Source organism: Chaetura pelagica, unplaced genomic scaffold (genome assembly GCF_000747805.2).
Source record: "Chaetura pelagica isolate M959 unplaced genomic scaffold, ChaPel_1.0 scaffold296, whole genome shotgun sequence".
Lineage (NCBI taxonomy): Eukaryota > Metazoa > Chordata > Aves > Apodiformes > Apodidae > Chaetura > Chaetura pelagica.
The window spans coordinates 424,288-434,913 of NW_009953648.1; positions in this window are offsets into that span (position 1 = coordinate 424,288).

The window sequence follows — 10,626 nt, forward strand, 5'->3', positions numbered from 1 at the left end:
GGATAAATTGCATCCCAAGTCCAGTTTGCAAAGCCCTTTGGGCTGCGTGGGATGCAAGAAGCTGTATTTTATTCTAGATGTGTGTTTGCTGATAATTCTATAGGATTTTCACTGAGCAGGTTGTAAGAGTCCTTATTATACTACTTCTCTGTGCAGTCAGACTCCTTGCCCAAAGAATTCAAAAGTCTGTTGCATAGGGAGGGAAAGGAAGATGGGAGGATGATTTGGAAACCTCTGGGTCACTGGAATAGATGGGAAGAAGATGCTTATGTTGACCTGAAGGAGATGCTGAGCCAGGTATAAGCCTTTAAAGATCTAAAGACAGGTCGAGGTTTTTTTAACATCTGCCTCCTTTAAACCTAGATAGTTTCTTTAATGAGAGTTTTTAAATGTTTAACTGTTAATTTTAGAATTTTTATTTCATAAAATTAACTTTTTCAATGCAGAACACTTTAATGTCTTCCGTGTTGGTGTTAATTTGCAAGAAATCTGTGCACAGTTATTTCTTATGTACCAGTTAAATCTATCAGCCAACAGATGTCAAGTGTAGCAAAAATGCTATCATAATATTATGGTCTAATAACAGTTATAATGATTCTAATTACCTGAAGCAGCTTTTGAGAGAGGCAGACTCAGAAATGAATGCAGAGGAGAGGTTTAACCGTGATCTGCAGAAGCACTTCCTGGGTGTCAGGGTCAGGCCCCTTCCTCCCTATCAGCTGTCCCATTCCCTTTGTTTACTCCAGCAAACTGGGAGTAGCAGTCTGGTTGGCTTTCTGTGTTCAGAGCTCATTCTTGATGTCTTCCAAGGTGGAGAAGGGTGCTGGGGAGCTGGAGATGAGCACGTTTCTTGAGATCCCCCGGGCAGGGATTCACAGATGTGAATCTTTTACCATCTTCCTGTAAAATAGATCCAGAGGTGTCCTTGCAAGATTTTCTTCTTCTTTCTCAGCCCATTTGTAGCCTGACACACTCCACTTCTTACTAGAGCCCTGCCTGGCAGTGCTTGGCACACACAGCCCACCTTTCCCCATGGCTCACACTGGTGAGGGCTCTGCCATCTTCAGCCTTTTTCTTTGGTGAGACAGGCCTTCTTGCTGGAGGTGGTACCTCCATTGGTGCATCACCACGGAGATGGGGCTGCAGGGCACAGCCTTTTCCAGGCCAGTGTGAAGAAGGATGCAGTAACAGGCTGAGCTTGTTTAGAGAAAATGATTTCTTGGAGTAAATAATTTGTCAAAGAACGCTTGGCTTTGCCCCAGATGCTATAAAGGAAAAGACAAATCTTGGATATCTTCAAGCCTGAGCTGTAAGGCTCATGCAATATTCACTTGCTTTTTAACATGCTGCTTTGATTTGTTCAACATTAGGTGTTACTGCCATGACCAACACTGACTCACTAACTTGTTTGTGCTTTTACTTACCCTGAGAAAACAAAGCTCCCTTTGTTTTCTGCTCCTGGTAAATATTAGCAGTCTGTTTCTCATACTGCCATGGGAGCACCTTTCTGCATCCATTTTCTCAGCCTTTAGAGTCTAGATTTTCACTGCTCTTTGTCAGTTGCAAAGGTTTGCTTCCCTAAGACTGGTAGGTCTCCAGGTTTCCAAAGGACACAAAGCGTTGCTGAATTCTCTTACACACAGAGAAGTGCAGGGACCTAGCCTGTCAGGCTGTGCCAGCACACCCCAAGCCCCTGAGCTTGTGCTGACATACTTGGGGATTTTGGGATGCTGCCCTTTCTGCTCACCTGGCACTGGCAGACTTCCTTCCCCTAGTTCCTAGTACAGAAGAACTCTATTGACAAGGTCTGAAAGAGCCCTCCAGCACCTTTCTGCCTCATTGCCTCTGTGTCTCATTTCAAACTTCATCTGTAAACATCTCTTTGCCCTTGTTAAACACTGTGTCTCTTAATTTCTCTCTGCAAGAGTATTATTTAATTTGTAAATGTTTTAGGATGTGATTTGAAAAATATGATATGAAGCTGTATTTCATTTGTTGTAATGATCCAGTAATGCAGGCATATTTCAAAGGCAGGCTATGAAGTGCTGTGGGGTTTAATTAAATTTTGTTTTTCAAGTAAGCATCAATAGACAGACAATAACAAATGGTGGACAATATGCATGCAGAACAAACTCACTCCCATTTTCTTTTCCAAGACTAGAAGTGAAAATGTATAGCCCTTAAAATGTGCTTGGCCTGCACACGACTGCTGCTTTAGTGCAGTTACTCACTTTAGGAGGAATTTTCTTTTTTCTTACTCTGACTAATTAATTTTCTTTATCTCTTCCTGCCCACAAAATAAACTGCTATGCTATGGAAAATTTCCAGCAGAAGCCTTGGGTGAGCTAGGTTCTGCTGCAAGCACTGGACGTAGCTTTGAATATGGTGTTGCTTAATGCCTTGTGGCTTGTAGAGATGGGTCCTTGTGAGAGTTACAGAACCAAAAGGTTGGGTCTGAGGTTCTTGTTCCTTCAGTGGGAAACGCCTGTCTCGGGTGGCTGGATGTGGTGTGTGCCAGCACTCAGGGTACTGGGAAGTAGAAATGATGTTGTTGCATTTGACAGTGTCGTACTCAAATTTGGAATAAGCAAGTGGCTCTTGAATGCATTTTGGTCCCTTTCTTCCAGCAAGAGCGGGGTAGTCGAGTATGAAATGTATGCAGAGAAGCTTGGAAGGTCTGTGCAACAGCAGCGGGAGGCTGTTTGGAATCGTAATGGCACAAACAAGTGTGGCACTTGTACAAGCTTTCTGAGGGTTGAGAAATTCATCAGTGAGGATGTAAACAGGCTCCTTTGTTTGAGTGTGTGCAGAGCATTGTTTGAGGAGCAGAGTGAGATTGCTGGCTGGAGCATTGTTGGCTTCTGACTGGTTTTTGATGGCTAGTGTGAGTTTTGTTCTTTCTTAAGTGTTGGTGGAATTTTCCATTGTTTAGGAACAATCAGAATTTGCTAAGGAAATCAATGTGGTTGCCCTAGGCTCCTGCAGCATTACAGCCCTTTGATTTCTCCCTGAAATCTCTCCAAGTCAAAGAGCTGAAAAAAGGGTACATTTTTCAGAGATCAACCCCCTGTCCTCCGTTCAGAGCTGTGAGTACAAGCTGCGTCCTGGATTGATGCCTGCTTAACCTGCCTGCAAATGGATCCTGGGTGGCTGGGGGCGAGGGCTGGCTGTGCCTGGTGCTGGCTCTGCTCCATGCCAGCTGACCTGCAGTGGGTCACTGTCCAACGAGCTGTCGGGTGGAAATTGGAGCATGTAAAGGCTGGGAGAGGCTGTGGGAACCTGGCTCTCGACTCGTGGCTCTGCAGCTGTGCATGAAAAGCATGGCTGTAAATGACAGACTTGTGTCTGCTAACCTCCTCCTCCAGATCTGGGTTTAACACTTCCCCATGTTATGGTAGCAGCCTGTGTTCTGCTCCTTGCTGGGAAGCAGCTCCACAAGTACTTTACAGCTCTCCTGGTGCATGTTTGGGCTGATGGTGTTCTCTGTGCTGGATGAGATGCTTGTAGGAAACAACAATCCTGTCCAAGTAAGGCTGGCAAGATGATGTCCTGTGCTTGATGCGAGGCCCAGTGGCTGGAGAGGAGTCCTGGTACAGATAAAATGGTGTCTAAATATAACTTGTCATGAGGCACCAGATGCTCTTTAAAGAAATTCTGGGAAAAAACCACATGCAGCTGAGGTTTGTGCTGGTACTACCAATACCAAGGGGAATGCCCTGTGCCTGTCACTTTGTTCTTCTCTTGTTCCTTGCTTCAGGCTGCCAGGTTTTCCCTTTTTTCACTTTTTGTTGATATGTAGTTAGTGTCACTCGAGGCACTGTTGCTGGGCTTTGGAGCAGGCAGTTGCTTTTTGGTGACTTGAGGCAGCATCTCCTACTCTCTTACCCTCCCTTTGGATCTCCTGCCCTTCTGTTCACACTCACTGTGATAAGCTAACACACTTTGTGGGCTGGTCTAGCTTCCCATCCAGGAACATGGAGTATGCACATTCTTCCGAGGTCATCGTGTTCTGCAGAAGGAGCTGTGGTGGGGCTCAGGTGGCTGACCCCAGATAAAGCACACTGGCATCTGGAACATGTGGAGCCAGCTGCTGAGCCCTGTGCTGAGAGATTTGCCCTCTCTGCAGACCAGTATTGCTGGAGCCTGGTCCAAACTTGCAAGAGCAGGTGGGTGATTTGGGTTCCCCACAGTACTGAACTGGCACGATTAAATCTTGAAGATGTTACCAGGGCAGGTTTGTGGGCTTTTTGTCCTTCCCAGCAGGGTAACAGAGAGAGAACAGTGTGGTAACAGAGAAGGTAACAGCGTTGTTCCCACAGCAGAACCAGTACTGGAGTGTCCAGGGCTTCTGCTTTGATGGTTCTTGCAGGTCTGTGCAGCAAACAAGGGACCCATCCACAAGGGACCTTGAGACAGGGTCTGGAATGACAGCAGCCTGGGGCTGCAATAGTGCTTGGGAATGAACCAAAAAAAAAGGCACTGGGACTATTCAAAAGAAATAAAGTAACCTGTAATACTTTTTTTGGGGGAATTCACTTCTGGTGAGAGAATGCAGGTCTGGCTGGGAGGGGCGGAGAATGTGCTCAAATGGACTATAATTCATCGCAGCACTTTCCATTGCCAATGCTCTTGGACAAACATTAGCCTTCTTAATGCCTGCCTAGGATGAGTGAGATGCTGGGCTGCTGGAACGTGAGGCTTCTGGACTACGAGGAGCTTCAGCCTGGAGTGATAATTTAAACATCAAATTCTTTTTAATAATGGATATTGTTGATGGCTGCCTTGTATGGGAGCACTGCACAGGAACAGATTGTGTTGTACTGATGCATTTTAAAAATGAAAAGTGCGCTGATCTTCGTAAGCACTTGACACCGGACAGCTAGGTTTCTTGCATTTCTCCTTTGGAGTTTGGCAGCCGTCTGCTTCAGGGAGTACACTGGTCTCATAAGAGTTGATTTGATCTGACACATGACAAATGGTTTCTGCTGGCAGCCCCTCCAGGCGCAGTCTGCGAGTTGGCAGCAGGGGAAGTTGGGGCAGGCAAACCTGCCTTCCTCCTCCTCCTCTTAGACAGGGTCAGTGGAGGGAATGTTGTCTGAGCCCACTTCCCATTCCAGCCTCCTTTCTGCTAGTTGTTATATTGTGCTATTTGCATACATTATTAGTGTTGCTTGTGTGCTGGGTGTTCCTGCAGGTGCTTGCTGTGCTGTGGTTGGCAGGGCAGGGGAGTAGAGCCTGCATCTCTGGAACCGGACCCAGTTGCCATTACAGACTCTTTGTTAAGTTGCTTTTTTAGGGCACCCTTTTAACTCTGTAATGAGGAGTGTAATATTACATTCCTCAGCAAAATAAAAAGTACGTGTCCCCTGTGAGATACTGTAAATGTATTTTATCTGTTGTATTACCTGCAGTTTCAAGAACATGTCCCCTAAGCATTTTAATCTTGTTTTCTAGAGTTGTCTCAGGGTGAGGAATTGCTCCTATTTGCAACTTTGGGAGTAATTGCTATGTTCATTAATTTCTTCTCCTTCCTGCTGTCCATCTATTATTGCTTCTGAGAGGAAAAAAAAAAACAAAACCTCTCTAAATCTCCACCAAAACAGGACTGACTCTATGATAAGAAGGAGAGTTATGTGTGCTAGAGATGTGTTTGTGGGAGAGCATCTCCTAGCTGTGTGTGGACAGGCTCACTGGTGTGTGCTGCTCCAAAGCACTTGGACACACAGATGCCCAGGCAGGCTCAGTGCTCCTTACCCTATCATTAAAGAAGAAAGCACCCTGGGCAGCACATTTCTGGGCAGTCATGGCACACCTGGAACACTGTGGTGAGGCAGGAGGCTGAAGGTCAGGTCTGCTCAGCCACCCGAGCAGTGCTTTGCTTCCTGAAGTGCTTTGCCTGCAGTGTCTGGCTGCTGTTATGGAATAGAAATTAGCCAGGACAATGAGGGAAGTGGTTCATCAGCTGATCCTCTTTTGTCCAGCAACTAAAAGCCAGTTCAGAGATTTTTTTTGTGGCAGTGTTGTTTCATCCTTTTTTGCATTTTCTTTAAGTACAGACTGAAAGAGCTGGAGACTGGAGGCCACTGTAATTATTATTTCTTCCTGAACAGCAGAATAAATTTGCCACTTAATGCACAAATGACAGGGTCCTTGCCTCAGAAAAAATACACGGTCTGACCCTGATGCTGCAAACTCTTTGACATGTGAGCAACTGTCCCTGCCTGCTTCTGGGTGCATGGAGATTTCTCACTCCCTGGGTTGGGGTCAGTGCCAAAACTTGTCTGAACACGTGATGTCTGCAGCCACTGGAAGTCATTGTGGAGGCTGTCATTGAAACAGCCTTGAGTCCCGTGGCCACTGTGTTTAGGTGGCAGCTGGTGGAGAAGCTCTGCAGTAGAGTTTGTCCAGTGTGTGATAAAATCTGTTTTCAGGAGGGGATAGCTGAAGTCTCTGGTCTTCATGGGAGAAGCCCCATCTGTCCTAGCATGGCCTGGCAGTCCTGTGATGGACTTGTCATCTCTCCACCTGATGAAGCTGTGGCACTACCAGGATGTGGAGGAAGCTGCTCAGGGTATTCAGCTCTCTAAGCAGAGAGAAAGGTGCTGCAGATGCATCTTTCATCAGAGGTTGAAGAGTGTGAGTGACAGAGCCTGCTGCTAGCTCTTCCAGCAGGCAGGGATGTTTTGGGAGTGCTCCTTGGCTTTGCAAGTAGCTGTACAGCAAAGGCCAAGAAATGGAGAGTGAAAATCACTGTGTCCTTTGGCTGCTGCTTCCCTTCTTGGGTGTGTTGTGTGGTGTTTGCAGAGGCAGCAGCTGCAGTGACAGCCATGACAGAGGAAGGACTGGTGCTGCTCAGCTACTGAGATATGCCAGCCCATTAAATGGGTCTTTATGCACTGTTCTCTAATAAAAGGGTGTTCCTTTTAAGTGGCTGGGTCTCCTGCTGGTGGTCCAAGCTCCAGATGAGGAACGGAGGGTCTTGTCTTTCTGGACTGAAGGGAGTGGAGGTTACGAGTATAGTCATTGTCCCTTGGAAGAAAGCACCCACCACAAAGGAAAACCACTTGCTTCTGGTTGTATCCCTGTTTTCCTCCTTCCCCAGTCTAGGTTTTGGGCTGCCGAGGCCTTTGCTGTGGCTGAGGGGCAGCGGGATGGAGCTAAGATATTGCTCCTGTGTGATGCCCACTGCTCTGAAGACCAGTGAGCATGGTCATGGAGCTCATGAGGGACCTGTGGGCTGGGAGCAGTCATACTTGGAAGGTTTACTGCTTCTTTGAATCTCTGTGACCCTTCACTGTGTCCTCTTGTAGGGGCCAGACTCACACTTCCAATGGCTACAGTGAAGAGGTTGCTGGAGCTTTCCCTGTGGAGAGGAACCACGTGGACCTTGCAGCCCTTGAGTGTAGTGGCCAGCACAGCTCCAGTGGCACACAGAGGCTCCTGTGGTGGCTGAGGCGCTCACAGAAATGCAGTTTAATAACCTCTGCTGGGATAAGTGAGATGTACAGAGACACATTCCCTGATTTGTCATCATGTCATAAGCATTTAAAGTCGAGGGGCTCTCTGAAGCACCAGTACAGCCTGTTATGACATGACAAGGTGGGGATGAGAACCAGCATGACTCCTCTTCCCCAAGGAAAACGTTCTGCACAGATCACAGGCCCTGGCTTTGCTTCTCTTAGACCAGACAAACTGCAGAGATGGGTGCTCTGTGCGACATCAAAGTCTGCCTGTCTGAAGCCAGAATGCTCAGGAACTCCAGCTTGCTGTCCTTCATGTCTAGGCAGCAAAAGGAAAGGAGGTCTCTGAACCACGAGTCACTTGTGGGATCAAAGCTCTGCTTAGCAGAGGCTGATGAGGTGAAAGACAGGATGACAGCAGAAAGGTCACAGGCTATGCAGATGATCTGCACCGTCTAATAATGGCAGTTGGGCCTCCAGAGGGGTCTGTGAAACCTTTTTCTCTGCTGCAAGTCTCAGGCCTGTATCTGTCCCCATTCAATGTCCAGTGTCTGTGTTTGGCTGGTGCCTGAGGGACTGCTTAATAAAAGGGTGCTGCACTGTCACATTTTAGACTATCTTTTCCATACTTTGCTGCAAGAAGTGTTTAAAATAGCTCTCCCTGTCTGACAAGAGATGAGAAAAGAAACATATATTTTAGCTATGGACTCCTTTTATTTGATGGTGCTTTGTGTGCAAGCCTTGTTTCTTCCCTAATTTTCAGTAAGGTTAAAACAGTGCCCAAGGACAAACGAAGGCTGGAGCATCTTGATCCTAGGTGCAGTGAGAGCACATGTCAGTCTGTAATGATCTCACAAGCAGAAAGGCAAAAAAACCCATGCCCCAAAGGAGCGGTGGCAGATGCTGAAGGGAGAGGGAAGGAATTATATTCTCTTTCAGCTTCCTGTGTCTGTGCATTTACTCTAAATTTCCATGGGAAGCAAACTGCTGACTTAGTGCTGCCTGCTGCTGGCTGCTGTTCTGCTCTGGTTTGGGACCAGGGAGGCTCTTGTGCTTGGGGAGCAAGATTCACTTTCAGATTCCCTACTGCTTGGGTAGAAGAATGGAAATCATGGTGGGAGTCACTTCTAGGTGATTGTAGTGGTAGTCTCTGTTCTCTCTTCATACTCATTGCTGTCCCAGAGCTTTTTATAATTCCTTATGAAGGGCATCCTCTGAGACCACTTTTAAAGTACTAATGAAGTGGAAAAAAAAAAAAAGCATAATAATGCCTTTGTCCAAGCATCTGAAGATCTTGTTGTAGACCTTAGTGGTATGAACTCTGTGGTTCTCCTGGTTCTAACTGTGGGGTCTGTCAGGAGTGGAGCAACTGAGCCCTCTTCGACCCCCTTTTAAAGTACAAAGAAGGGGAAAAAAAAAAAAAGCATAATAATGCCTTTGTCCAAGCATCTGAAGATCTTGTTGTAGACCTTAGTGGTATGAACTCTGTGGTTCTCCTGGTTCTAACTGTGGGGTCTGTCAGGAGTGGAGCAACTGAGCCCTGGTGTGCAGAAAGACTTGCCTGAGTTCCCACAGAGAGTTGGGGTGAAGCCAAGAGCAGTGCTTGAGGGAACCTTCTTGGCAGTAGGTTCATCCCCAGAGAGCTCCTTATTCCTGTTCAGGGGAAGGTTTGAGATTGTCTTTTTTGGGCTTTATCCTGGGTTTTGCTGCTGATGACCGATCTGGCAGCTCCTGGGTGGGTTCAGACCGTGAGGCAGATCCCAGTGGCTTTTCAGCTGGGTACTTGCCACAAAAGCGGAAGCATGGGGTAGCCCAACTCATTTGTAGGAGAGGTCCTTAGCTGGACATTCTGCCAGGTGTAGGTGCAGTTAATCCAGTGGGTTGCAAAACTGTGTGCTGCCCTGGTTGCTCCCTGTGTGACCTGAGCCTGTGAGTGTCACTCCAAGTAGGACCTGCCACCACCACACTGTAGCAAGGTGAGGAAACGCGTTTTTCATCAACTTCGCAGCTCACCATTTCTGGCAGATCAATAGAGCTGCTGGAGAGGCCCTTCTCTTGCCCACTGTTGGGGGACCCTGTGCTGGGTGCCCTCAGCTTGGGAGAGATCCTGATGGGAAACCAATGGCTGGAGCCAAGCAGCAAGGGTCTTGGCAGGGCTAGGCTGAGATACTGAATAGGGGAGATGTGCTGGGCAGGCATTGTGGTGCGAGGGCTGCTCTGGGGGCTTTGTGCCTGATCTAGCAGTGTTGGGTTTCTAGAATACTGAGCCTCAATTGTGCATGGTTCTCTAACTTCTTAATTGAGGCTCTCCATGGGGAAGCCAGCACCTGATAGGGGAGATAGGTTGTTGTTCCATGTGAGAGCCACGAGTGAACAGCAGGAACTTGAAAAATACAAAAAGCTGTATCCAGAGAGGCTGAGAGTGTGCCAGTTAAATCTGTGGCTCTTTTTGGGCCCAGTTGTAGTGGGATGTCAGGGTGCTCTGGTTAACGTGCTGTGAACTTTCTTTCCTGTTAGATTCTCCAAGCTTGGGAAGCTTTTACCCCTTAAGAGGGGGTAAAAAAGTTATTGCATGGTGGCAGACTCCAAGGTGAATCTGAGCTAGTGTCACCTTGCAAATAAGGGCTGATGGAAATGATAGATACATGCAGTGGGGGGAATATCACTCAGTGTGTGTGGCCTGTGCATGGGCAATTGCAGCAAGGAGCTGGAGAAGGGAACAGGTGTAGGCAGGAGGTGTTTTCAGCTGGAGTTTGTGGTGTTGGGATGGCGATGAGGAAGGGAAAGCCTTTCCGTGTGGCTGAAGGTCAGGCAGTGTGGCAGGTTTCAGAAAGATGTTTGTCCTGAGGGTCCCTGTGCATCTCCTTTCTCCAGGCAAATCCTAAATTGTTGCAAATCCACCCCCGTGCTCTGGTGTGGGCTGGAACGTGTCTGCCTAGCCCCAGGGCTCTGCGGAGGGGGTACGTGTGCACGCAGGGTCGCAGAGCCCTGCAAGAGAAGCTGCCAGAAATACAGATAGGTGCATTTTTATAAATAATAAATGATAAATTGGGTTCTGTGATTTCCGAGGCATGCTCTGCTTTTGTACACTCCATCCTGAGTGGAGCAGAAGATTCCTCCCCCCCCCCCCCCGGCCTGGATCAAGGCATCCTCCTGACCCTTGGGG